The 23,781-nt window shown below is 45.2% G+C and overlaps 1 long non-coding RNA gene across 1 annotated transcript; it reads left to right on the top strand.

Annotated features, from left to right (window-relative positions):
- Positions 1 to 17,614: 17,614 nt before the first annotated feature.
- Positions 17,615 to 23,074, top strand: LOC140622373 (uncharacterized). Its single transcript, XR_012022138.1, has 3 exons — positions 17,615 to 17,735; positions 20,901 to 21,118; positions 22,762 to 23,074. It is a non-coding gene; the product is annotated as an uncharacterized lncRNA (long non-coding RNA).
- The last annotated feature ends 707 nt before the right edge of the window (positions 23,075 to 23,781 follow it).

Here is a 23,781-nt window from a genome sequence, read left to right as displayed (position 1 = left end):
TTTTTCTCTTTTCACCTAAAATAACCCCAGTGGTAATTTTTAAATATGTCCACAAATTCTTTGATTCTCCTGATTCAAAAGATGGCTGTACTCTGACTTATTTCTAACAAACAGAATGAACAAAAATGACAGCTTATGCCTTCTGAGACTAGGTCATACCTGGCCTTCTTGCTTTCTCTTGCACTACCCTGTGAAATACTTACTGTCCATTGTTGTTTAAGTAGCTCAGTTTGGGGGGGCAGTAATTTGTTACTCAGCAATCGATAACTCATAGAGTATCCACTCAACTTATCCTTCTACCCCTCCTTACATCTCCTATGTACTGGAAGTTAGGTTCAAAGTCTTAGTGAGGTTCAATCCAAACATTTTTGGCAGGAGTCTTGGTATGTTGTTTTAAGAACTTCGTGTTCTAGTACATTGGGGGGGTGCAAAAAGGTAGGTGTCAGATTAACAGTGGTATTATGTTTGATCATTTGGTTCCATTACTAAAAATCTTGTACCATGTGAAAGGTCAGATTATTGTTCAAAACTCCTCTCCTACCCACCTAACCTCCATAAGAGGTATACTTCCCCGCTCCACCAATGCAAGGCTCAGCAATATAATGTTTTGGCCAAAAGGGTGTTAGCGCACATGATGCAAGCAAAGGCTAGAAGCATGCCTGCCGTTCTGAGCTGTCCCTCCTGTACCTTTGCCATCACCATGAGAAGAGCTTCTCCCTGGTAGCCGTCATCCCCTGAACCTGAGCCCCAAGACTGTCCAGCCAAGCCCAGCCTAGATCAGCTGCCCTGCAGATCAGTGCAAATAAATGTTATTTCTAGGTACTTCATTTTGGGTTTTTTAGGCAGCATGGGGAGGGGGCAGTAGCTGATACAACAGAGCACAACAAGGCGGCTGCTACTGGTAGACACCACTGAGCATCTGCTTTTCTCAAAGAATCAGCATCCTGATTCAGAGACATAGGCACCTGGCAGCCAGGTTTAGGTGGCAAAGCTTGCCCCCAGCACCATGGTAAATCAAACTGGAGGTGGGGGGCTGAGTTTTCCAAGTTGGTTTTGGGGTGAATGAAGACTAGCCAGTTTCCCTGTGTGGCTAGAATAGTACCACCTACATACAGGACCAATAAGGTGGCCATATTTAAAAATAAAACAATGGGGCAGCCATGGTGACGCAGCAATTTAGCACCACCTGCAGCCTGGGGTGTGGTCCTGGAGACCCAGGATCAAGTCCCACGTCAGGCATCCTATATGGAGCCTGCTTCTCTCTCTGCCTCTCTCTCTTTCTCTGTGTGTGTGTGTGTCTCTATGAATAAATAAACAAAATCTTAAAAAATAAAAAAATAGAAATAAAACAATGAAGCAGACACAAAGATAAACAGGGTCCTTCCAGCATTCCAGGTCCTAGTTCTCATCCCTTTCTGACCTTTTCTTGACAATCAATTCTAGTATTGACTCTCACATCCTTACAAGTGACTCTCTTATGAATAAGATAGTGTCACTAGATTTCTACACTTGCAACTCAAGAGTCTTTACATACACGCTGAAACCTGCCTCACCCAGGTGTGCCCCAAACACACCTGCGTTAGTTTCCTGGGGCTGCCACAGCAGCTTAAAATAACAGAAATGCCTTATCTCACAGTTCTGGAGACCAGAATTCTGGCTGGGTAGTCCTCCCTCTAAGGCCAGAATCCTTCCCCAGAACTCATAGCTCTGGAGGCTCAAGGAGGTCCTGATCCTGCTATTGCCTCATTCCAGTCTCCACTTCCACCTTCGTATGACATTTTCTGTGTCTGTAGCTTCTTCTCTTCTGCCTCCTAGAAGGACACATGTCATATATACAGCCCTCCTGGATTATCCAGGAAGATCTCATTTCAAGATCCTTAACTTAGTTACAAGACTCTTTTTCTTTTTCTTTCTCTCTTTTTTAAAAGACTTTATTTATGTATTCATGAGAGACACAGAGAGAGGCAGAGACACAGGCAGAGGGAGAAGCAGACTTCCTCGGGGAGCCCGATGTGGGACTCCATCCTGGAACCCTGGGATCATGCCCTGAGCCAAAGACAGATGCTCAACCCCTGAGCCACCCAGGTGTCCCTACAAGAGTCTTTCTAATCAATGCCACAGACGCTGGCTCCAAGTATTAGAACATGGACCACATAGCTCATGTAGCCTTCTCACCAGGCCTCAGCCAGGGGAAAACCTGTAAATTGGTATGTGTGTGTGATTTGCAGAATTGAGTTGGAGAGCAATTTTTTTTTGAGATTTTATTTATTTATTTGAGAGAGAGAAAATACAGCGGGGAGGGGCAGAGCAAGAGGCAGAAGCAGACTCCCCGCTGAGCAGGAAGCCTGATGTGGGACTCCATCCCAGGACTCCAGGATCAAGACCTAAGCCTAGGCAGCCACTAAAACCCTTAACCCACTGAGCCATCCAGGTGTCCCTGGAGAGCATTTTAAATACCTATAGGAGTTATGTGTAGTCTGAAAAAAAAAATAAGAGAAAGCAAGATTCCAATAAGTTTTAAATTATTTTGTGTTGAAAGGAACAGACATTTACATATCTATTAAAGTCAAAAGTATTTGAATTCAGGAATATGTGTAACTGGAGCATAGGGACTCAGGCCACACCAATGCATCTTCTAGAAATTATGGATTCACTGACAGAACAGCTGTAGACAGGGCTCCCAGCACAACTGCAAGGCACCAAGAGACCCAGCCTTAATCTGTGATATTCAGGCTCATAGTTGCCTGAAGCCCCTGGCCGTAGTCGCCTCAATGAGCCAGAGGGCTGACTATCTTCCTCTTCTGTGCACAAATATCGTTTAGTCTGGGAGGATTTAGAATTAAGTATCAAAAACTTTTGACACTCAAAACCATTGTATCCTTTTAATTTTTTTAATTTTTTTTTAATTTTTTAAAATTTATTTGTGATAGTCACACAGAGAGAGAGGCAGAGACATAGGCAGAGGGAGAAGCAGGCTCCATGTACCGGGAGCCCGACGTGGGATTCGATTCCGAGTCTCCAGGATCGTGCCCTGGGCCAAAGGCTGGCACTAAACTGCTGCACCACCCAGGGATCCCCATTGTATCCTTTTTAAATTTTATTTTTAACTGATCTCTATACCCAGCTGGGGCTCTAACTCACAACCCTGAGATCAAGACTCACATGCTCTACTGACTGAACCAGCCAGGTACATCTCAAAAACATAGTCTGAAGATGAAATCTGTTGGGTAAAATCTGTACATATTTGGTGTTTGATATTCTTGGGACCCTTAAGAGAATTTGACCTATTGGAAGGTCAGCCATGTCACATCAACCTTAACATGGGCAACTAAATCAGTAATTTGACTTTCGATTTGGGGATGGAGTCTTATTTAGTTTATTTACCACGTGGAAACAATTCAGAGAACTTAAGTTTGGTTCTCTTTGTAACTGTAATTTGTTAGATTTCCTGTAGTTATTCAGTATTCAGGATTCTTTTTTTTTTTTTTTAGGATTTTTCTTGGGGTGGAGGGTGTGTCTGGGTTGCGTACTCAGTTGAGCGTCCAACTCTTGGTTTCAGTTCAGTTCATGATCTCAAGGTTGTGGGATTGAGCTCTAAATTGGGCTCCACACTCAGCAAGGAGTCTACTGGGGATTCTCTCTCCTCTCCCTCTGCCCCTCCTGCTTGTGCTCTCTCTCTCTCTCTCTCAAATAAATAAATAAATAAATAAATAAATAAATAAATAAATCTTTTTAAAAAATATTTACTTTACTTTTAAGTAATCTCTACACCTACTGTGCAGCTCAAACTTAAAACCCTGAGATCAAGAGTCACATACTCTACCAACTGAGCCAGCCAGGCACCCCAGGAATTTTTTTATTGTTAATTCAAACAACAAAAACACTGTAAAAGGAAATAAGTTATATTACATGTTGAAATGCAGCTAAAAAGATCTGAGGATGGGAGGAGGGAAAGTTGGAGGAAGGGAGTCAAAAGGCATAACCTTGCAGTTATAAGAGAAATAAGTGCTGGGGATGTCATGCACAACATGAGGTCTTCAGTTCACACTGCTCTGGGATATACAGGAAAGGCAGGAGAGTAGATCCAAAGAGCTCTCCCCACAGGATACATTTTCACCCTCTTCTTTTTATTCTATCTATATGAGGTGATGGATGCCAACCAAACCTATTGTGGTGACCATTTCACAGTGTATGTAAATCAAACCATCATACTGTACATCTTAAATTTAAAAGAAATAATAGGAATGAGGCAGCCAGGGATGCCTGGGTGGCTCAGCAGTTGAGTGTCTGCCTTCAGCTCAGGGTGTGATCCTGGGGTCCAGGGGTCCAGTCATACACAAATGGACAAAGGAAAAAGAGAGAGAAAGAGACAAAAAAATGGACTCTTAGCTATGGAAAACAAACAGATGGTTATCAGAGGGGAGGTGGAGGGGAATGGGTGAACTAGGTGAAGGGGATTAAGAGTACACTTATTTTGATGAGCGATAAGTAATATATGGAACCGCTGAATCACTGGATGGTACATCTGAAACTAATATAACACTTATGTTAGCTACACTGGAATTAAAACAAATGAAATAAAATTTGTGGGTGCAGGGGCACTTGGGTGGCTCAGTCAATTGAGCACCTGACTCTTGGTTTCCGCTCAGATCATGACCTCAAGGTTGTGAGATACAGCCTTGTGTCCGGCTCTACACTGGGCATGGAGCCTGCTTAAGATTCTCCGTCTCCCTCTCTCCCTCCCCCTGCTCGTGCGCACTCTCTCTCTCTATCTCTCTAAAATAAAATAAATAAATGAACTCTTTAAATAAATATATAAATAAAATTTGTGGGTAGTTATTCAATAAAAATATATTTAGTAGGGCAGCCTGGGTGGCTCAGCGGTTTAGTGCTGCCTTTGGCCCAGGCCATGATCCTGGGGACCTGGGATCGAGTCCCACATCGGGCTCCCTGCATGGAGCCTGCTTCTCCCTCTGCCTATGTCTCTGCCTCTCTCTCTCTCTCTCTGTGTCTCTCATGAATAAATAAATAAAATATTTTTTTAAAAAAAATAAAAAATTAAAAAATATATATATTTATTTAGTAGTGATTATGCGGGATCCCTGGGTGGCGCAGCGGTTTGGCGCCTGCCTTTGGCCCAGGGCGCGATCCTGGAGACCCGGGATTGAATCCCACATCGGGCTCCCGGTGCATGGAGCCTGCTTCTCCCTCTGCCTGAGTCTCTGCCTCTCTCTCTCTCTCTCTCTGTGACTATCATAAATAAATAAAAAAAAAAAATTAAAAAAAAAAGTACAGTGATTATGCGAAGGAGATGCTCATTTAACACCCTGAAACTAATGGAATAAAGACTTTATTTATATTTTTTCAAAGATTTATTTATTTATTTCAGAGAGAGAGAATATGAGCGGGACGGGCAGGAGAGGGAGAGAGAATCTCAAGCAGACTCCCCACTGAGCACAGAGCCCTATGTGGGGCTGATACCACCACCCAGGAGTTCATGACCTGAGCCAAAACCAAGAATTGGACGCTCAACCAACTGAGCCAACCAGGTGCCCCTGGAATAAACATTTTAAATAAAAATCAAAATATCGCAAAGTACAGTTTAATATTTCTACTGATAAAGCAGTTTTGAAGTAAACAGCATTCCCGTTTTATGAATTAAAATGAAGCGACACTGGGGCACCTGGCTGGCTCAGTTGGAGAAACGTGGGACTCTTGATCTCAGGGTCATGCATTCGAACTCCATGCTGGGTGCAGAGAATAAACAAACAAACAAAATGAAGAGACATTTACAGCAGCCCTATTCATAATTGCCCCAAGTAAGAAATGACCCAAACATCTTTCAATGGGTGAGCTGATAGATAAACAGTGATATACCTAGGCAATGGAATGTTACTCGGATATAAAAAGGAGCAAAGTATTCAGACGCCCCAAAACATGGATGCATGAGTGAAAGAAACTGGTCTCAAAACGTCACTTACAACTGATCTCATTCATACGACATTCTGGAAAAGCAAAACTGGAAGAAGAAAGAACAGATTTGTTGTTGCCGGGAGCTGGGGGTTGTGAGGACTTGACAACAGGGTACACGAGGAAGTTTCCTGGGGCGATGGCAGTGTTCCTGGAGCTGAAGCGGGTGGTCAATACACACATCTACACATATTTAAAACTTATAGAACTGTGCAGCAAAGTCAAATGTTTATTTTATAATATATAAATATCTAAAATAATTAAAATACATAGAGACAAATATCCAAAAGTCTGAACAATAATTCTTTAACTTGCTCTTTTTCTTTGGATACTTATTGCTCAGTATTCAGTGAATGGAGAAATAACTTGTGGTATCAAATTCCTTAATCTCAAGGGAACCCCATGAAAGAAGTCAATATATGTTCAACAAAACAGCAGAGAGATCCCTTCTGACACCCTGATATTGTTTCCATTAAATCCCAGTAAGAGAGAAAGGTGGTGAGGCCCGTTTAAGAGCCCAGAGTCTACTAGTGTGATGAGAGCTACTAGGAAGGAAGTGTCAGCATCAGAAAGTGACAGAAAGGAAGAGCACAATTTTGCTAATCCAAAGCCACATGCAAAGGACAGCAGGTCCCAACTCCTTTTAGTTGAAAGCAAGCAAAGCACCAATAAGGAGAAAATTAGAGTCAATCACTGGACTCATTTAGCAATTTCTTTTTCTTTCTCCCTAAACTATCTCTTAGTTTAAATAATAAAACTCAGTTTTCTTTTTCTTAATGGGTAAGCATCATTATAGTTCAGCATTTAAATCTAAATTCACACACTTTCTTGAATAACTCTGCTTTTTTTTTTTTTTTCAAAGGAAGAAACCCTACCTTACTGTTCTGGAAAGTGGGAGACTTTCTCATTTGTTTTTAGAGACAGTGTCAATTTTCATAGAAAAAGGACACGGTTCTGTCACCATTTAGGGTACTGTTTGTATTGGTTAGCTCCTGCTGCATAACAAACATCCTTAAAATTTAGTGACTTCGAGCCACTAATTGTATGGTTTCTCAAGTTTCTGCTGGCCACCTGAATTCAGACAGCTTGGAGAGAAGCTGAGGCTGAAGTCTAAGGTGGCTTCATTCACATGTCTGGGGCCTTGGTAATGGCAGTCAGTTGGGCCTTGCCCTCCACGTGGTCTCCGAGTGTTCCAAGAGATTGACAAGAGAATTCACAATCTCTCTTAAGGCCCAGTCTTATAGGTTGCACTATGTCATTTCTGCTGCATTCGGTTGGTCAAAGCAAGTTGCCAGGCCAGCCCAAGGTCAAGGGTTGGAGAAATAAGTCCTATGGCTTGATTTAAGGGGGAGCAGCAAAGTTATATTTTAAAGCAGTAAAGGGCACAGAGACGCTACTCATCGGGGGGCTGTGACTGTAACAAAGCACCACTCTACTGTTAATAATGTTTAAAGCTTATATAAATATTAATTAAATTAGCTTTTGGATCTGAAACTGGATGAAATTAAGCTAAAGATTTATTTTGGATTAGAAGCTCGCATTGACTCCAGCTTTGATGTAGTTAATCCTTATTTTAAAACCATCAGAAACCACTTATAGATGATTCATAGAAATCCAACCCTGTGGTTTTTATGGGGATTTTAACCATCAACTAACAGAAAAGTAACATGGAATCCATTAGCTATTTTAAAAAACACTATTATTATCTAATCGTGTGTCAACTCCCCTGGGTGTCCTGATGTCTAAACATTTCATAATGTTGTAAAATTATGAAAGGATCCAATTCTCAAAAGGATGTGGGCAACCTTGAACATAACTGTCGACTAGCACCAGAATGCCGGGAGGTCCCTGGAGTACAGGCACAGAGGATAATCCTTGTGTGTGCAGTTCCAGCTCAACCCTCCTGTCACCATAGACTGCCTAACTTGTCGTCACCTCTCTGGCAATAAGGAGCGATGCTCACATGGGGACCAGAGCCACACCAACATTTGACCACCTCTGTAGTCTGAGCTAATTCCAGGAATTCCCCAGGGAAAAAGTGTCAGGCAAAAAACGTCAAGGTCGAGAAACTGCCCCCACACCTGTCCCAATTACTCAGTCTCACCAAATTCATCATGCTCTTTCCCACTCGAAGCCTCTGTGCTAGCAGTCCTCCCTGACTGTGAACTTGTCTCCCCAGGGTAAGTAATGAAGTGAAGTATAAATCACAGCAAGGGTGTTGGCATCCTCCAATTGCTCTGGCTTGCCTCTGTGTTGCTCCCACCCTGGATTTTCGGCCTCCATCTGGCCTCAGGGAATGATTTTTTTCTCCAACACCAGGGCACTTTCTGCAAACCCCAGGCTATGTCTGAGCCCAGGGCCTTGTTGCTGAGGGAGAAATGACACCAGCAGAGGAACAGGTCCTGCAGGGAACACTGGGCAGCCAGAGTGTTCCAGGTTCTCCCCAAAGAACAGGGGAGTAAAAAAAAAAAAAAAAAAAAACCAAAAAAAAAAAAAAATAACAGGGGAGTAGAAAGAAGAAACCCAGAAACAGAGAAATAAGAAAAGGAGGAGGAAAAAGGATGACTCTGGAGATAAGAATTTCCTTTTCACACTTCTGCTGACCCTGGGGTGGGCCTTACATCGCCAGTGAGAAGGAGCCTAGAGGGATTTGTAATGTGGAGCGGGGCCTGGGCTTGGGTGGTGTATGGTACAGAAGGGGTCCCAGCGTGTCCCATTATAGAAGGGCATATACACCCCCACCTGATGGACACAGACAGTGAAGGCTTTGTCCCAAACCAAAAGAAGCTGCAAGCCTTTCTAAAAATTCTGAGTTTCCAGGTGAAGCTATCTTCCTATGGGAACTCAACTGGGTGAAACAGGCGGTTACTCGCTCAGCAGCTGTGTGTGCCCCAGGGGCTGTAACGCCAAAGCCTTTCTTTCTCCCTAGAAAAACCAAAGCACTTATGACTCAGGCGGCTCTCTCTCTCCCCCACAACTCCGGCTTTCATAAAGTCCTACGGATGTCCCTCAGTGGCCCCCTCCTGCCTTTCCCCACCTCACTCTCTCTCCTGATGGCAGCCTGGGAAACTCCCTCTCTCCCCTCTGCCAACAACATGGCTCCAGGACCCAGGCTGACCACCCTGCCCAGCCCGGAGTCCTGGGACAGATCGATCCCAGAGCCTCAAGGTTCAAGTTCAAACTCCTAGCGTGCCATTGACGTCGGGCCTCAGTTTACTCCCCTGGGCCCTTCCCCCCAACTCCCGACTCCTATCCTTGCACCAGGGCCAAGTGCATCAGGACTGTCACACAGCTAGGCATTAATCCATGCTGTTCTCTCCTCCCTGCTGCAAACTCTCTTGGAGGTGGAGGCAAATATTATTTCAGCTGTAAGGCTGCACTCCTCCCCACAACCTCACCAGGACCCCCACCCCAAGCAGTCACTGCTGGCTGTGCCTGTGGATTTCTGCACGCCTCATGTTTAAAGCCCCTGTGACGGGTGACAGCTGGGATAGGGATGTCTGTCTCCCTTCTCTCGGGGAGGGGGATGTGTCCTCACTGAATCCTGCCCTCCCTGGGCTCTGACTTACTCCACACCATACAGTGAACAACTCCTCTCATAGTTTTCAGTGCCATATGCTTTCTGTAGAGAAGGTTCTCTGTCAACAAGTGGGAGGTGATTTATCCAGCAGCCGTTGCAGATCTATTCAACTATTTTTTTGAACCCGCCCCTCCTTTTTCTTCCCAAAAAAGCTAAAATTAGGTCTTTGATGGTTCCTTGAAGTATTGAAGTTACCATAGAACCCAACAATTCCACTCCCAGGGATAGAGCCAAGGGAATTGAAGACATAAGTCCACAAAAATCTATACGTAAATGTTCACAGCAGCATTATTCATAATAGTCAGAAAGCAGAAACAACCCAAAAACCCATCAACTAATGAATGGAGAATTAAAGTGGGCTCTATCCGTTCAATGGAATATTGTTTAGCTGTAAGACGGAATAAAGCACTGACATGTATCACAGCGTGGATGAGCCTTGAAAACATTATGCTAAGTGAGATACTAGGCACCAAAGACCATGATTCCATGATTTCATTTACAGAAAGTGTCCAGAATAGTCAAATCTACCGCGACAGAAAAATTAGAGTGTGCGGGGGCTGGTGGGTGAGGCGGCACAGAGTGGCTGCTGCTGCCGGGTGCGGGTTTCCATTCAAGAGAGGGAAACGCTCTGGGGTGGACTGTGGCGATGACTGCACGACTCGGTGAATACCCCAAACCACTGACTTGCACCTTTTAAGTGGATGGACGGCACCTGTGAGGTGCACCTCAATAAAGAGGTTGAAAAGAATTGCTCTCTGAGCGCTGTCAAGGGATACCGCAGCTGTCGCAGGGCTGTGCATTGTCTGTCATTTCTCTTCTGAGCTCGAGAAGAAATCGCTTTGCAAAGACCTTGCGGCTCTCGGCCCGGCCGCGTTAACTTTCCTTGGGGCCTCCCGCCTCCCTCGTCTCCTCCTTCTCCCCAGGCCGGGGCCGGGGGGGGGGCGGGGGGGGGGTCCGGAGCGGACAGCGGGTCGCGGAGGAGCCGCAGCCGCAGGAGTAAGGGGGCCGCGGGGCCTCGCAGGTGTGCACGCGCCCAGGAAGGTCCGGGCCCGGGCTGCGTAGACGCGCCCGCCCAGCGCCCGGGGCTGCGGTGCGGGAAAGTGTGACACCCGACACTAGCACAGCTGTGCCGCGTCGGTACACCCAGCGGCCCCGAGAGACCCCGAAACCAACCTTCACCTACTCCCCGGGCGAAAAACAAAAATCTGGGAGAGGGCTTTTCAGGGGTGCGGGCGGCAGCACCTGCGGCTCAGCCACCGGGCACCTGGCCCCGGATCCCGTCCCTCCCGGGTCCCCGCAGACCTCAGGCTGGGGCGGGGGGCGCCCCAGGGCCCTGGGGAGCTGCGGGGCCAAGGGCCGCCGGAATGGGGGGCGGGGGGCGAGCACGAATCGGAGCCGAGTCAGCGGAATCCGTCCTGGCTCCGAATCAAAGGGACCGCAGGGGGCAGGAGGTTCGAAAAACAGCAATATTTGTATTAGGAGAGAAAAGCAAATACAAATGTCCCCGCAGTAGGGACTCGGAGGTTCGCGGGAGAAGCAGAAACCGGGCGGCCCGGAGCCGGGGGGGGCGGGGGCAGGCGAGGCGCGCCCGGGACACGCGGGACCCTGCGGGCCGGGTGGGCGCCGCGCGCGGGGCGGGAGGGCGGCGCCGGGGAGGACGCCCAGGCGTGGGGACCCACGGGGGCGGCCAAGACGCGCAGGCCACACCGTCGACCTGCGGCGCACCTGCTCGAGGGGGAACCGCGGCCCGCGACCTCAGGGTGTCCTGCTTTTGCCTCTAAAATGCGTGCGAGAGGGAGGAATCTCAGAGACCAGAAGAGGAGGGGTGCTGGCCCTGGGAGCTGGGGCTTGGAAGGAGAGCCCCGCCCAGTCTGGAGCCATTTGCCCGAGAGGTGATCCTGGGGCCTCTCCTTGGAGGCCAGCTCAGACACCTTGTCACACCTTGCTACCTCTGCTGTCGTCCAGCCAAATGGCAGGGATGATTCAGGAGCTGGTGGACACGCCAGCAAGAGTCCCAGGGGGGAGCAAGGGGGCCCCTGTCCATCTGGGCCTTCTTTCTTGTAACTGTTTCTGTTATTAGCAACAGAATTCATGTTCATGATTTAACAATATATAAAATACATTATGGTTGTGTAGTGGCCCTCTGCAGATGTCCACCCCGCAATCCCTAGAAACTGTAAATATGCTGGGTGGCACACACAGACCCACACAAAGTGTCGTGAGTGTGATTAGTTAAGGTTCTGAAGATGGGAGATTATCCTGGATTACCTGAGTGGGCCCAGTGTGATCACAGGGAAGAGAGGGCAGGAGAAGCAGAGTCAAAAGAAGTAGATGTGACCACAGAAACGGAGGTCCCAGCCATACGGTTGCTAGCTTTGAAGATGGAAGGGATACAAGTCACTGAAGGCTGGCAGCTTCTAGAAGGTGGAAAAGGCAAGGAAAGAGCTTTTGCCCTTGAGTCCCCAGGAAGAACTCAGTCCTACAAACACCCTGATTCCAGGACAGGGTAGTGAAGCCCATCTCAGACTTCTGACCTCTATGAATGTAAGATAATAAATTGGTCCTGTTTTAAGCTACCAAGTTCGTGATCATTTGTTACAGCAGCAACAAGAAAATAATATATGAATACATACATTTAAAGAAAAGAAATCAATTGTAACCCACTACCCAGAAAAAAATCATAATTTTCAATGTCTATAATTTAGCAGTCAACTGAGAATAGGAACTAGTATGTAAAGGCACTTGCAAAGAGTGAAAGTGTCATGCAGCTAATGCTGGTATGTCCAGGTGAAGACGCCTCAGAAACTCTACCAGCTAAGACGGTCTTGAAGCTTATCCAACACCCAGATCTGGGGTCCTCAATATAATTCTCCATTAAAGGAAACCAGAGATCCTTGGATAAATGACTAATTTTAGGGCTCAGATGGAAAGATACAGATGAAACCAGTCCTGTAATCCTGCCAGACAGCGAGGAAGTGCTCAAAGAATAATAGGAACTTATCAAAAGAACCGAAGACAGTTAGCTTTGAGGAGCTCCCTTTGGGCAAATCTGGGATAATTTGACCAACAATAATGATAGTACTGAATTATGGCAATTCTCATTTTATTCTATTGCAATAATAGTCTAAAGTAAAAATCCACAAATGCCTACTGATATAATTATATAAATGAAAAAATAATTGGGGAGAAGAGAAAGCTCTTTCCTATGGTGGAATATCAGAGAATAAATGTTGAATGAATCATGGAATTAGAAATACCATTTGCCACCATAGCAGTAATTGTGTCAGAGAGAATCATCAATGGATGCTGAAACAGTGGGTGAAAGTTTAATGAAAAACAGGATTTGTATACAATCTCACTCCTCACAGGGTATGAACTATAAAAGGGAAAATAATAACTTTACAGTGGAGAAACCTGGCAGTCATCTTAGCCAAGTGATCAAAATTAGCATCACCAGTAATGGGACACATTCACAACATGAGCCTCTGACATGATGCCACAGAAGGGCATGTCACTCAGTGCTGCTCCTGCCAAAAACTCAAAACCTCAATTTGTGAGGCAATATCAAACAGATCAAAATGAAAGGTATTTTTACAAAATAACTGGCCTGTATCCTTTAAAAATGCCAATGTCATGAACAACAAAGAAAGATACAAAATTATCCCTTATTAAAAGAGATTAAAGAGGCATGATAGAACTTAAATGCTCTATAGGTTCAGCATTGGATCCTGGGCCAGGAAAAATGGTATTTTCCCCCTTTCCTTATAAAGGACATTAGTCGGGCAGCCTGGGTGGCTCAGGGGTTTAGGGCCGCCTTCAGCCCAAAGCTTGATCCTGGAGACCGAGGATCGAGTCCCGCATCAGGCTCCCTGCGTGGGACCAGCTTCTCCCTCTGCCTGTGTCTCTGCCTCTCTCTCTCTGTGTCTCTCATGAATAAATAAATAAAATCTTTAAAAATAAATAAATAAAGGACATTAGTCATGCAACAAACGTGAATGAAACTTGTTGAAAGACCACCATCTATGAACCAAGAAGCATCCTCACCAGACACCTTATCTGCAGGCACCAGCCTCTAGAACTATGAGGAAATAAATGTCTGTTGTTTATAGGCACCCTGGTCTATGGTATCTTTGTCATCACAGCCCAAATGGACTAAGACAGTGGTAATGGTTGCACAGCATTGTGAATGTGTTTAATGCCATGGATTGTACACTTAAAAGTGGTTGCAAAGGACAACAGCTATTGGCAAAAATGTGGAGGAAAAGGAACACTCATGCACTGTTGGTGGAAATGCAAACTGGTGCAGCCACTGTGGAAAACAGTATGGAAGCTCCTCAAAAGGTTAAAAATAGAACTACCCTGCCATCCAATAATCACACTATTGGATATTTACCCAAAGAATACAAAAACACTAATTCAATGAGAAATACGCATCCTTATGCTTCTAGCAGTGTTATTTACAATAGTTAAGATATGGAAGCAGGCCAGATGTCCATCAATTGATGAATGGCTAAAAAAGATGAGATAGATAGATAGATGATAGATAGATTAGATGATAGATAGATAGATAGATAGATAGATAGATAGATAAATAGATAGATAGAATGCCTGGGTGGCTCAGTGGTTGAGTGCCTGCCTTCAGCCCAGGGTGTGATCCTGGAGACCTGGGTCCCACATCAGGGTCACTGATAGCTCCACATCAGCTCTCCCTGAGAGCATGGGGCCTGCTCTCTCTCTGCCTATGTCTGCCTCTCTCTCTCTGTGTCTTTCATGAATGAATAAATAAAATCTTAAAAAAAAGATAGATCTGTGAACAATCAAAAAAAAAAAAAAGGAAGAGGAAAATCTTTGTTGTTTTGTGCCATGTATTCCTTATATTATCATTGAAAAACCTGCATCATCTTTTAGAGTAACCCACACCTCCCTTAGGGAAACACCTTGGCCCATTCTACTTGTAATCTTTTATAAGTTAACTCTTGTATGAGGCGACCCGACACTAGAGAAGGTTGGCAGCTTTTATATGCAGTGTATTGATGATAAGGACAGAGACAGTCTCCTAACTAGTGCAAATCCTTCAGTAGGCTACACATAGACTGTTTTGTTGTTAGTTTGGTCTGCTGTTGTTTTTATCAGCATTATAATCCAAACTAGGATGCCTGTCAAAAAAATTGTCTTCACAAATGTGTCTAACTTTGATGTTGGTGAACTGTTTTCCTTGGTCTATCTGTACTCATGTATTGTAGTTCCATTTGAGATATGAATTGAAAGAAGACATAGATGTACAACTATTTAAGAAGCCAAATGTAGAGTCAGTTTAAATGCCTGATCTCCTGGCTTCCTTGCACAGTGGGGTCACAGGAAAGAATGCTTGAGATGGCAAACATTAAGTATTACTCATGCTTGCCCATTTCTAAAGACAGGAATTGTAGTTGTTGAAAAAAGTAAACTTTTTCCAGAAAGAAAATGCTGCTACTCCTCTAGATAAGGCCAATGTAGAACTGCTGTCTCATGTATATACTCTTCTTTCAAAAAATGGTATACATGGAAGAAATCTGGCAGACCTGAAACCAACATATAAAGAGAGCTGTGAGAAGACCACATAAGGAAAGAGAAGGCCAAGGAACAGTAGAACCAAAAGGCAAATAAAAACCAACAAAGACTTAACTAAGTTACTGGCCCTTCAGATGAATCCAAGTGGGCACATTCAAGTTACTAAGAAGAAAGATCCATCCATGGACAGTCCCAAGGACAAGAAATGTTCCTAGTAGTCTGAGAGTCAACTAATTTTATTCCCTTGTTTTATGGATGGCAACTTATTTTAAAAAATCAAACTACATAATTAACTTAGCAAATAATATCAAGTAACTGAACTTCTTATTATTGTATTTCTCTTTGGAGATTAACACATTGAAATTCTGGTTTTATGTATCAGTTCAAATATGATAATTAATAAACCACAGTACTAAAAAAAAAGATAGATAGAATGAAATATTATTTAGTCATAAAAAAGAGTGAAATCTTGCCATTTCAAGACCCGTGCAACCACATGGATAAAGGTAAAGAGTATAATCTAAGTGGAATAAGGCAGAGAAAGACAAATACCATATGATATCACTCATATGTGGAATTTAAGAAACAAAACAAATGAGCAAAGGGGAAAAAAGAGAGAGAGAGAAAGAAGAAAACCAAGAAACAGACCCCTAGCTATGGAGAACAAACTGATGGTTACAGAGGGGAGTGGTTAGGGGTAGAGGAAATAGGTGCTGGGGATGAAGGAGTGGACCTGTTGTGATGAGCACCTAGTGATGTATGGAAGTATTGAATCACTATTACTGTACACCTGAAACTAATACAGCACTGTGTGTTAACTAACTGGAATTAAAGTAAAAACTTTTTTTTTTTAATTATTGAAAATATTTTAAAATCAATGTTAAAATGGTAAATTTTATGCGATATATATTTTACCATAATGAAAAGTAATTTGAAAAATCCTGAAACTTTCACAAACACATCAGTAGCTGATTGGCAGAATGTGTATAAGGGTTATAATTATATAATACCAGTATGCCAATGTTAATTTCCTTATTTATTTATTTATTTATTTATTTTTTAAAGATTTTATTTATTTATTCATGACAGACAGACAGAGAGAGAGAGAGAGAGGCAGAGACACAGGCAGGGGGAGAAGCAGGCTCCATGCAGGGAGCCCGATGTGGGACTCGACCCCAGGTCTCTAGGATCAGGCCCTGGGCTGAAGGCAGATGCTCAACCACTGAGCCACCCAGGTGTCCCGCCTCTTTTTTTTTTTTTTTCAAAGATTTTATTTATTTAAAGAGAGAGAGCATGAGTGGGCGGTGGGATGGAGAAAGAGAGAGGATCCCAAGCAGAATCCTCCCTGAGCTCAGAGCCAGATGTGGGGCTCAATCTCATGCCCCTGAGATCATGACCTGAGCCAAAATCAAGAGTGGGAGGCTAAACCAATTCAGCCATCCAGGTGCCCCTTTCCTCATTTTGATAAATGTACTGTGGTTATGTAAGAAAATATCCTAAAAAATATTGAAACATACAGTGAAGTATTTAGGGGCAAAGAGGCACAATGTCTACAATATACTCTCTCGAACAGTTTAGAAAAATTAATGTACACAAATTATTCAGGAGAGAAAGAATGGTAAAGCAAATGTTCAAAATATTAACACTTGCAGAATGTGGATGAAATGTATAGAAGAATCTGCACTATCATTGCAACTTTTCTGTAACGTTGTTTCAAAATAAGCAGTTTAAGAAATTAAAAGTTGAACTAACTGGAAAGGAATGAAACTATCTGGAGCAGACAAGATTCTGATGCCTACTGCTGTCTGGGCCGCCTGGGCCCTGTGATGCCCTAATTCAGGCTGCGTAGGAGCAAGGGAGGCAGGGTCTCAGCCACACTGATTGATGGGGAAAAACAGGTCAGGAGGCTACGGCAGCCCCAGCCACTTGCTGAGATGAGCAAGAGCCTACAAAGAGGCTTGGTGAGCTTGGGTTGGGTTCAAATGGACATCCATCAGGAGTTTCAGTGGCGAAGGTGAGGCAGAGAAGCCAGGAGGCAGACAAAGCTCAAAGCCCTGACAGTTCCGTTGCTGAGAGTAGAGGGAATCACACACACAATGGGGAAACCTCCCTGGCTTAATGATGAGTGAAATAAATCAGACACAAATGGTCCACCCTGTCTGATTCCATTCCTATGAAGTTCAAAAGCAGAACAGATTGATGGTGATGGAAGTCACATTCATGTCCCTAGGGAGTGAGTATTGAGTGGGAAGGACAGGAGGGAATTCTGTGCAGTCCTGGAAATACACTATAACCTGTTCTGGGTGTTGGTTACAAGTTATCAAGATGTACACTTAAGCTTTGCCCACTTTTTACTGAATGTGTTAATCCTACATTTAAAAAGTTTAGCCCCACCCCCACCTTGGGACCGCAGCACTAACAGCAGGTTCCTGTTACGGAGCCATTCACGCAGATTCAATGGAGATTCGATTTACCTTGTTTGTTATTTTGTTGCTAGGCAACACAGTCCGGGCTGCACAACCAAGTGACGCCAATGATTAAGAGCCAATGTGGGGGATGTGCTAGACAAGGACCCAAGAGTGACTGACATGGACAATTCTCCCTCCCACCCAGTTTTCATTCTGGGAGGTGTGGGGTGGGTGCAAGGAGATGAGGGGGGTTGAGCAGGGCAGACTGAAAGGCAGGCAGGTCCCTCCTGGGCTGCTTTGAGCTGCTTTCCGTGTGTGTGTGTGTGTGTGTGTGTGTGTGTGTATCTATTGCCATGGCAACTGCTAAAATGAGCCTCTGTGGGTGTCAAGCAGTGATTGGAGGTCTCACTTGCCATGGAAGAGAGTAGCCCGATGAAGAAACTGATGAGTCATTGCCAAGAAAAGGCATGCTCGGGGTTACTGCTACAAAAATGGGACAGATTTGAGGCTGAAGGACAGGCCAGAGGGAATGGTGATGGGTTTCCTTTCCTTTTCTTTTTTTTTTTTTTTAAAGATTTTATTTATTTATTTGAGAGAGTGAGTGAGCTAGAGAGCACAAGCAGGAGGAGCAGAAGTAGAGGGAGAAGCAGGACCCCCGCCCCCCCGCTGAGCAGGGAGCCCAACTCTCTTGATTTGGTGCTCGAACCCAGGACCCCAAGATCATGACTTCACCCAAAGGCAGATGCTTAACCAACTGAGCCACCTAGGAGCCCCAGAGGTTTTCTGAAGGGCAGGGATGGGCAGGGCATGAAGAGAAAGACTTAAGACCAGTTAAAGCTGAAATGATGTGGAAATAAACAAAGACCACCCAAATGAGAAAAGCAAAGGCTATTTATTCAGAGCTTACTGTACAAATGGAGTCAGCCACCATCCCGTGTTTGGCAGACACTCAGGCAGGCAGAGGAGCGGGGAAGCTTTATAATGCAAAAAAGAAGCCTTCAGACATGCTCTGTGTGGAGGCTGCTGGCATGGGGATCCTAGAGGCAGGCATCCTACTTGATCAGTTACTGACGCATATTTGGCTTTCTCTCGTTGATCCTAGATTGGAAGTGGGACCCAAAGTTAGAGAAGCTGACAGCTATTGATTAAGTGCTGATCTTTCTAGGCCAATTGCTACAGGGGTTAAAGTTTGGCTTCCTGGGCTGGTTGCAGCAGATGGGGGGTTACAGTTCTATCATCCTCTATGAGTAGGCCGTTGTCCATTCATGTAGTGAGTCTCTCTGTGAATAACTAGATGGATTCGCGCTCCCGGGCCGCGCAGCCCCCTCCGCGGAGCTGCCGCCCAAGCCCCTCTGAGCTGCTCCTGGAACCGCGCAGGCCCCTCTGCACGGAGCCTCTTCCTCTGCCCGAGCCCCTCCGAGCTGCTCCCGGGGCCGCGCAGCCCCCTCCGCGGAGCCGCCGCCCGAGCCCCTCCTGGCTGCTCCACTCTGGAAAACTGTGTGGAGGTTCCTCAAACAGTTAAAAATAGACCTGCCCTACGACCCAGCAATTGCACTGTTGGGGATTTACCCCAAAGATACAAATGCAATGAAACGCCGGGACACCTGCACCCCGATGTTTCTAGCAGCAATGTCCACAATAGCCAAACTGTGGAAGGAGCCTCAGTGTCCATCGAAAGATGAATGGATAAAGAAGATGTGGTTTATGTATACAATGGAATATTCCTCAGCCATTAGAAATGACAAATACCCACCATTTGCTTCAACGTGGATGGAACTGGAGGGTATTATGCTGAGTGAAGTAAGTCAGTCGGAGAAGGACAAACATTATATGTTCTCATTCATTTGGGGAATATAAATAATAGTGAAAGGGAATATAAGGGAAGGGGGAAGAAATGTGTGGGAAATATCAGAAAGGGAGACAGAACGTAAAGACTGCTAACTCTGGGAAACGAACTAGGGGTGGTAGAAGGGGAGGAGGGCGGGGGGTGGGAGTGAATGGGTGACGGGCACTGGGTGTTATTCTGTATGTTAGTAAATTGAACACCAATAAAAAATAAATTAAAAAAAAAAACTAGATGTTAGACACGTCAAGAGCATGGTCCCCATGGTCTAATTCACAAGGAGATAAGGCACTGTGTAGTATAGAGACACAGCTGTGAGGGCCACCCCCGGAGAAGTGGGACACGGAGTACACAGGCAGGAAAGTAGTGGGTGAGGTTAAACCCCACATGAACTCAGCAGTACAGGGAGCAGGAGCACCTCTGATGGGGACTCCAGTCTCCTGATGTATTTCCTGCACTAGCTCTGGATTCAGACGCTGAGTGCGTCACCTCGGTTATGTCAGACCTGGGTAACTCACCGAATCTGAGTCTTCTCCTCTGCAGCTCTTATCTCATAGGGGGGTTGAGATTTGAATGAGATATTATTGGACAAGTTCATTGGACAGGGCCTGGCACTCAGCAAGTGCTCAGTCAATGTTAGATGTTATTCAGAGCTTCTGAATGATTGGTCAAAAATTTAAGAGTACTGTGGAGATCAATATGCAAACTATAGATGTAATTGCAAACCAAGGTGTCAAAAACCTGGACTCAGAGTGGGGTCAGAGGATGGGTGGTGAATGTACTGAAGGGCAGTAGAGGCGCAGTCCTGTGGGCATCATTTGTCCAGACTAGATTGTGCCCTTTCCAGGGGCAAAGGAGGAAAAGGGGAATGAGCTGGTGGTGAGCCTGCCAACTCCCTAAGAACTCTGGGGTGATGCAAGAGCAGTTCTCTAAAAGACAGGCAGATCGAGGGGGGGCCTGCTGCTGGCTCAGTCAGTAGAGCATGTGACTCCTGATCCCCCCACTGTGAGTTCAAGCCTCATGGGCCTTGGGTGTAGAGCTTACTTTAAAAAAGGGAGAGTGCAAGTGAGCGAGGTAGATCTTGTTGCCAGGAGACAAAGAGGAAGGGGAACCTCACAAACAAACAACATGTCTGTCATATGCTTTAATGCTCAGAAAGAAGATTTAGGGGTGCCTGGGTGGCTCAGCCAGTGAAGCGTCTGACTGGCTCAGGTCACAATCTCAGGGTCCTGGGATTGAGTCCCCCATTAGGCTCCTGGCTCAGTGGGGCAACTGCTTCTCTCTCTCCTGCCCCTAACCCTGCTCACGCCCTCTCCGTCTCTCTCAAATAAATAAATAAAATATTCTTAAACAATATTTGAACCTAAGAAATTGAGAAGTTCTAGTTAGACTTCAATTACACCTAAACAGAATGGAAGTTGTTCCCTGGGTTCCCCAAGTGAGGTTGTGGTTCTTACCCAGTAAACCTAGAAAGAGCTTCTGAATTCAATGGTAACTTTTTCAGGGACAGGAGGAAAGTCTTTGATCTGCCTGATCTGCTTATCTCCAGGGTCTAACAGCACATTCCACTGAAAACCTGCTCCGTAAACGTTCCATGGTAACGGAGACACACGAGAGAGACAGAAGAATTTCCACTCCCGAGCGTAATGCTTTCCATAAATACAGGAGGGAGAGGTGGCAGTTCCTAAAGATTCCTTTGGATTCCCTATATGGTGCCATAAAACCTCTAAGGGAGAGCCTCAGTTTAGGGCAATGACACAATTGCAGGTGAGGAGCCAGTCAGATTGGAAAATGTACGTTTCAAGCCAGGAAACCGGAGACAGGGCTAGAGCGGCTGCAACCTCAGCAAGTCCATGCTGAGGCTGACCCCGGTGGTGAGCGCAGATATTCCCTAACCACTGTTTTAGTTTTCTGTGGCTGCCGTAATGAATTACCACAAGTGGAATAGCTTCAAAAAGCAGAAATGTATCATTTCAGAGTTCGGGGAGTAAAAGTCTGAAATCGAGGTGTTGGGAGGGTCACGTTTCCTACAGAGGCTGGAGGAGAATCCATTCCTCGCCTCTTCCAGTTTCTGGTGGCTCCGGATGCACCTGGCTGTGGCTGCACCACCCCAGCCTCTGTCTCCGTCTTCAGGTGGCTTTCTCCTCTCCACGTCCCAAATATCTCTCTGCCTCGCTCTTATAAGGACACCCGTCATTGCATTTTTGCTCCACCTGGATAATGCAGGATGGTCTTCTCATTTCAAGAGCCTTGACTTAATCACACCTGTAAAGACTGCTTTTCCAAATAAGATAACATTCACAGGTTCCAGGGATTAGGGCACGGACATGTCTTTTTGGGTGCCATCATTTTAGCCTACTATCTCACACCCCAAAAGTAAGAACATTAAGAAGAACATGCACTCCTGAAAATGCTTGTTGACTGCCACAGAGCTCCTGTGACATTCTGGAACTGACTCATGAGCTTACACAGGGCAACCCAGCATCCCCCTTTGGAGATGGAATTTGTTACCAGCCTGGGGTGATCTGCCTTAGCGTGGGAAATCCAACACAATTTTAAGGAATTCCTGGGCTATAGGATCCTCTGGCCATGGAAGTTTCCATGGCCAATTTAGATGCTTTTCTACTCTCAAGGGTGGACTTCTTGGTTCATTTATCCTCGGGGCCCCATGAGCCTATCTGGTTCAACATTTTGTAGAGTGCATGCTTGGGCATTCCAGCTGCATGAGATGGCCTTTTGGGGAAGGGTTCAGTGGCCACGGACATGTGGACACCACTGGTGGCATTCCCTTTTTGTAAATCCTCAACATATTTTATTAGGTTAGAGGCACCCAGAAATCCTATGGTAGAGAAGCCTAGTATTTCCCAACTTGCTTGCAACCCTTTATAGCTTATACTTTGTTCTGGAAGGGAGACCTAGTAAAAAGGAAATGTATGGGTAGGTGTTTACACTGTGTTTGCTCTGGGTTGGCAGGATGAGCGAATGTTATTCCTCGTTTTTGACCCTCTTTGCCGTCCCAGGGCTGGTGCCAACTGCTGACTCTCATGGGCTCTGGTCCCTACTAGGCACCTGCTCACCCACTGGCATTTTACATCATCCCAGGATTCAACCGTATTTGCCCTGGACTTATTGATCTTGCTTTGATGTTGCAGCACAGAATGCACAGTCCCTGGTTGAGTTGAGTCCTGCAGCCATTTCCACATTCTGCCCTTTCACAATAGTTGGGGACCTTGCCTTGTTTGTGGGTGAACCTTTGCATACCATGGCCATTAAGTAAAAGGCATTTTTTAAAAATCTGGCTTCATTGAGTAGTAAGGTCAGAAATGTGGCAACTCAATCTGAATTTGGATGTGACTTGGAAGGGGTTAAGGGGTTCCTAACTTCATCTTTCCCTCCTTTGGTCTTTTCAGGAGAAATTCTCAAGGCCTGGCCTACATCACATGGATAAGCGCTCTGGGCCCAGTCACTGGGGAAGACCAGCAGGAGTCTGGTCTGACACAAATTAGAACAAGGCTTTATTTCACAGGAAAAATTAAAGGACAATTTTGTAATAAAGAGCTTAGAAGATCTTATAAAATAGGGATCCCTGGGTGGCGCAGCGGTTTGGCGCCTGCCTTTGGCCCAGGGCGCGATCCTGGAGACCCGGGATGGAGTCCCACGTCGGGCTCCCGGTGCATGGAGCCTGCTTCTCCCTCTGCCTGTGTCTCTGCCTCTCTGTCTCTCTCTGTGACTATCATAAAAAATAAATAAATAAAATAAAATAAAATAAAATAAAATACACTTGTTATTATGAATGTCAATAAGAATACTTTAAATGGGGCAGCCCTGGTGGCGCAGCGGTTTGGCGCCGCCTGCAGCCTGGGGTGTGATCCTGGGGACCCGGGATCGAGTCCCACATTGGGCTACCTGCATGGAGCCTGCTTCTCCCTCTGCCTGTGTCTCTGCCTCTTTCTCTGTGTGTCTATGAATAAATAAATAAAAATCTTTAAAAAAAATCTTGTTAAAAAAAGAATATTTTAAATGAATACATGCAACTTCAAATAGAAGAGTAATTTTTAAATCTAGCTCTTCTACTTAATGAGAAAGATGTGAATAAAAGGATGTGAAGGACTGTGACTTTCAACTATTACTCAACAGATTTTTTTTAAAGATTTATTTATTTATTTATTTATTCATGAGGAACACACACACTGAGAGAGAGAGAGAGAGGCAGAGACACAGGCAGAGGGAGAAGCAGGCTGATGCAGGACAAGGAGCCCGATGTAGGACTTGATCCCCGGTCTCCAGGATCACATCCTGGGCTGCAGGCAGTGCTAAACCACTGGGGCTGCCCACTCAACAGATTATTAATAAATAGTGAGACTTGGTAGCCATCAGCTTAACTAAGTGATCCAATTCAGTAACATTAGTAGTGGCTCAACCTGACTTTC

The sequence above is a fragment of the Canis lupus genome, chromosome 31 (genome assembly GCF_048164855.1).
Source record: "Canis lupus baileyi chromosome 31, mCanLup2.hap1, whole genome shotgun sequence".
NCBI classification, from domain to species: Eukaryota; Metazoa; Chordata; class Mammalia; order Carnivora; family Canidae; genus Canis; species Canis lupus.
The sequence above is the reverse complement of the archived record's forward strand: the minus strand, read 5'-3'. Positions and strand labels throughout refer to the sequence as shown.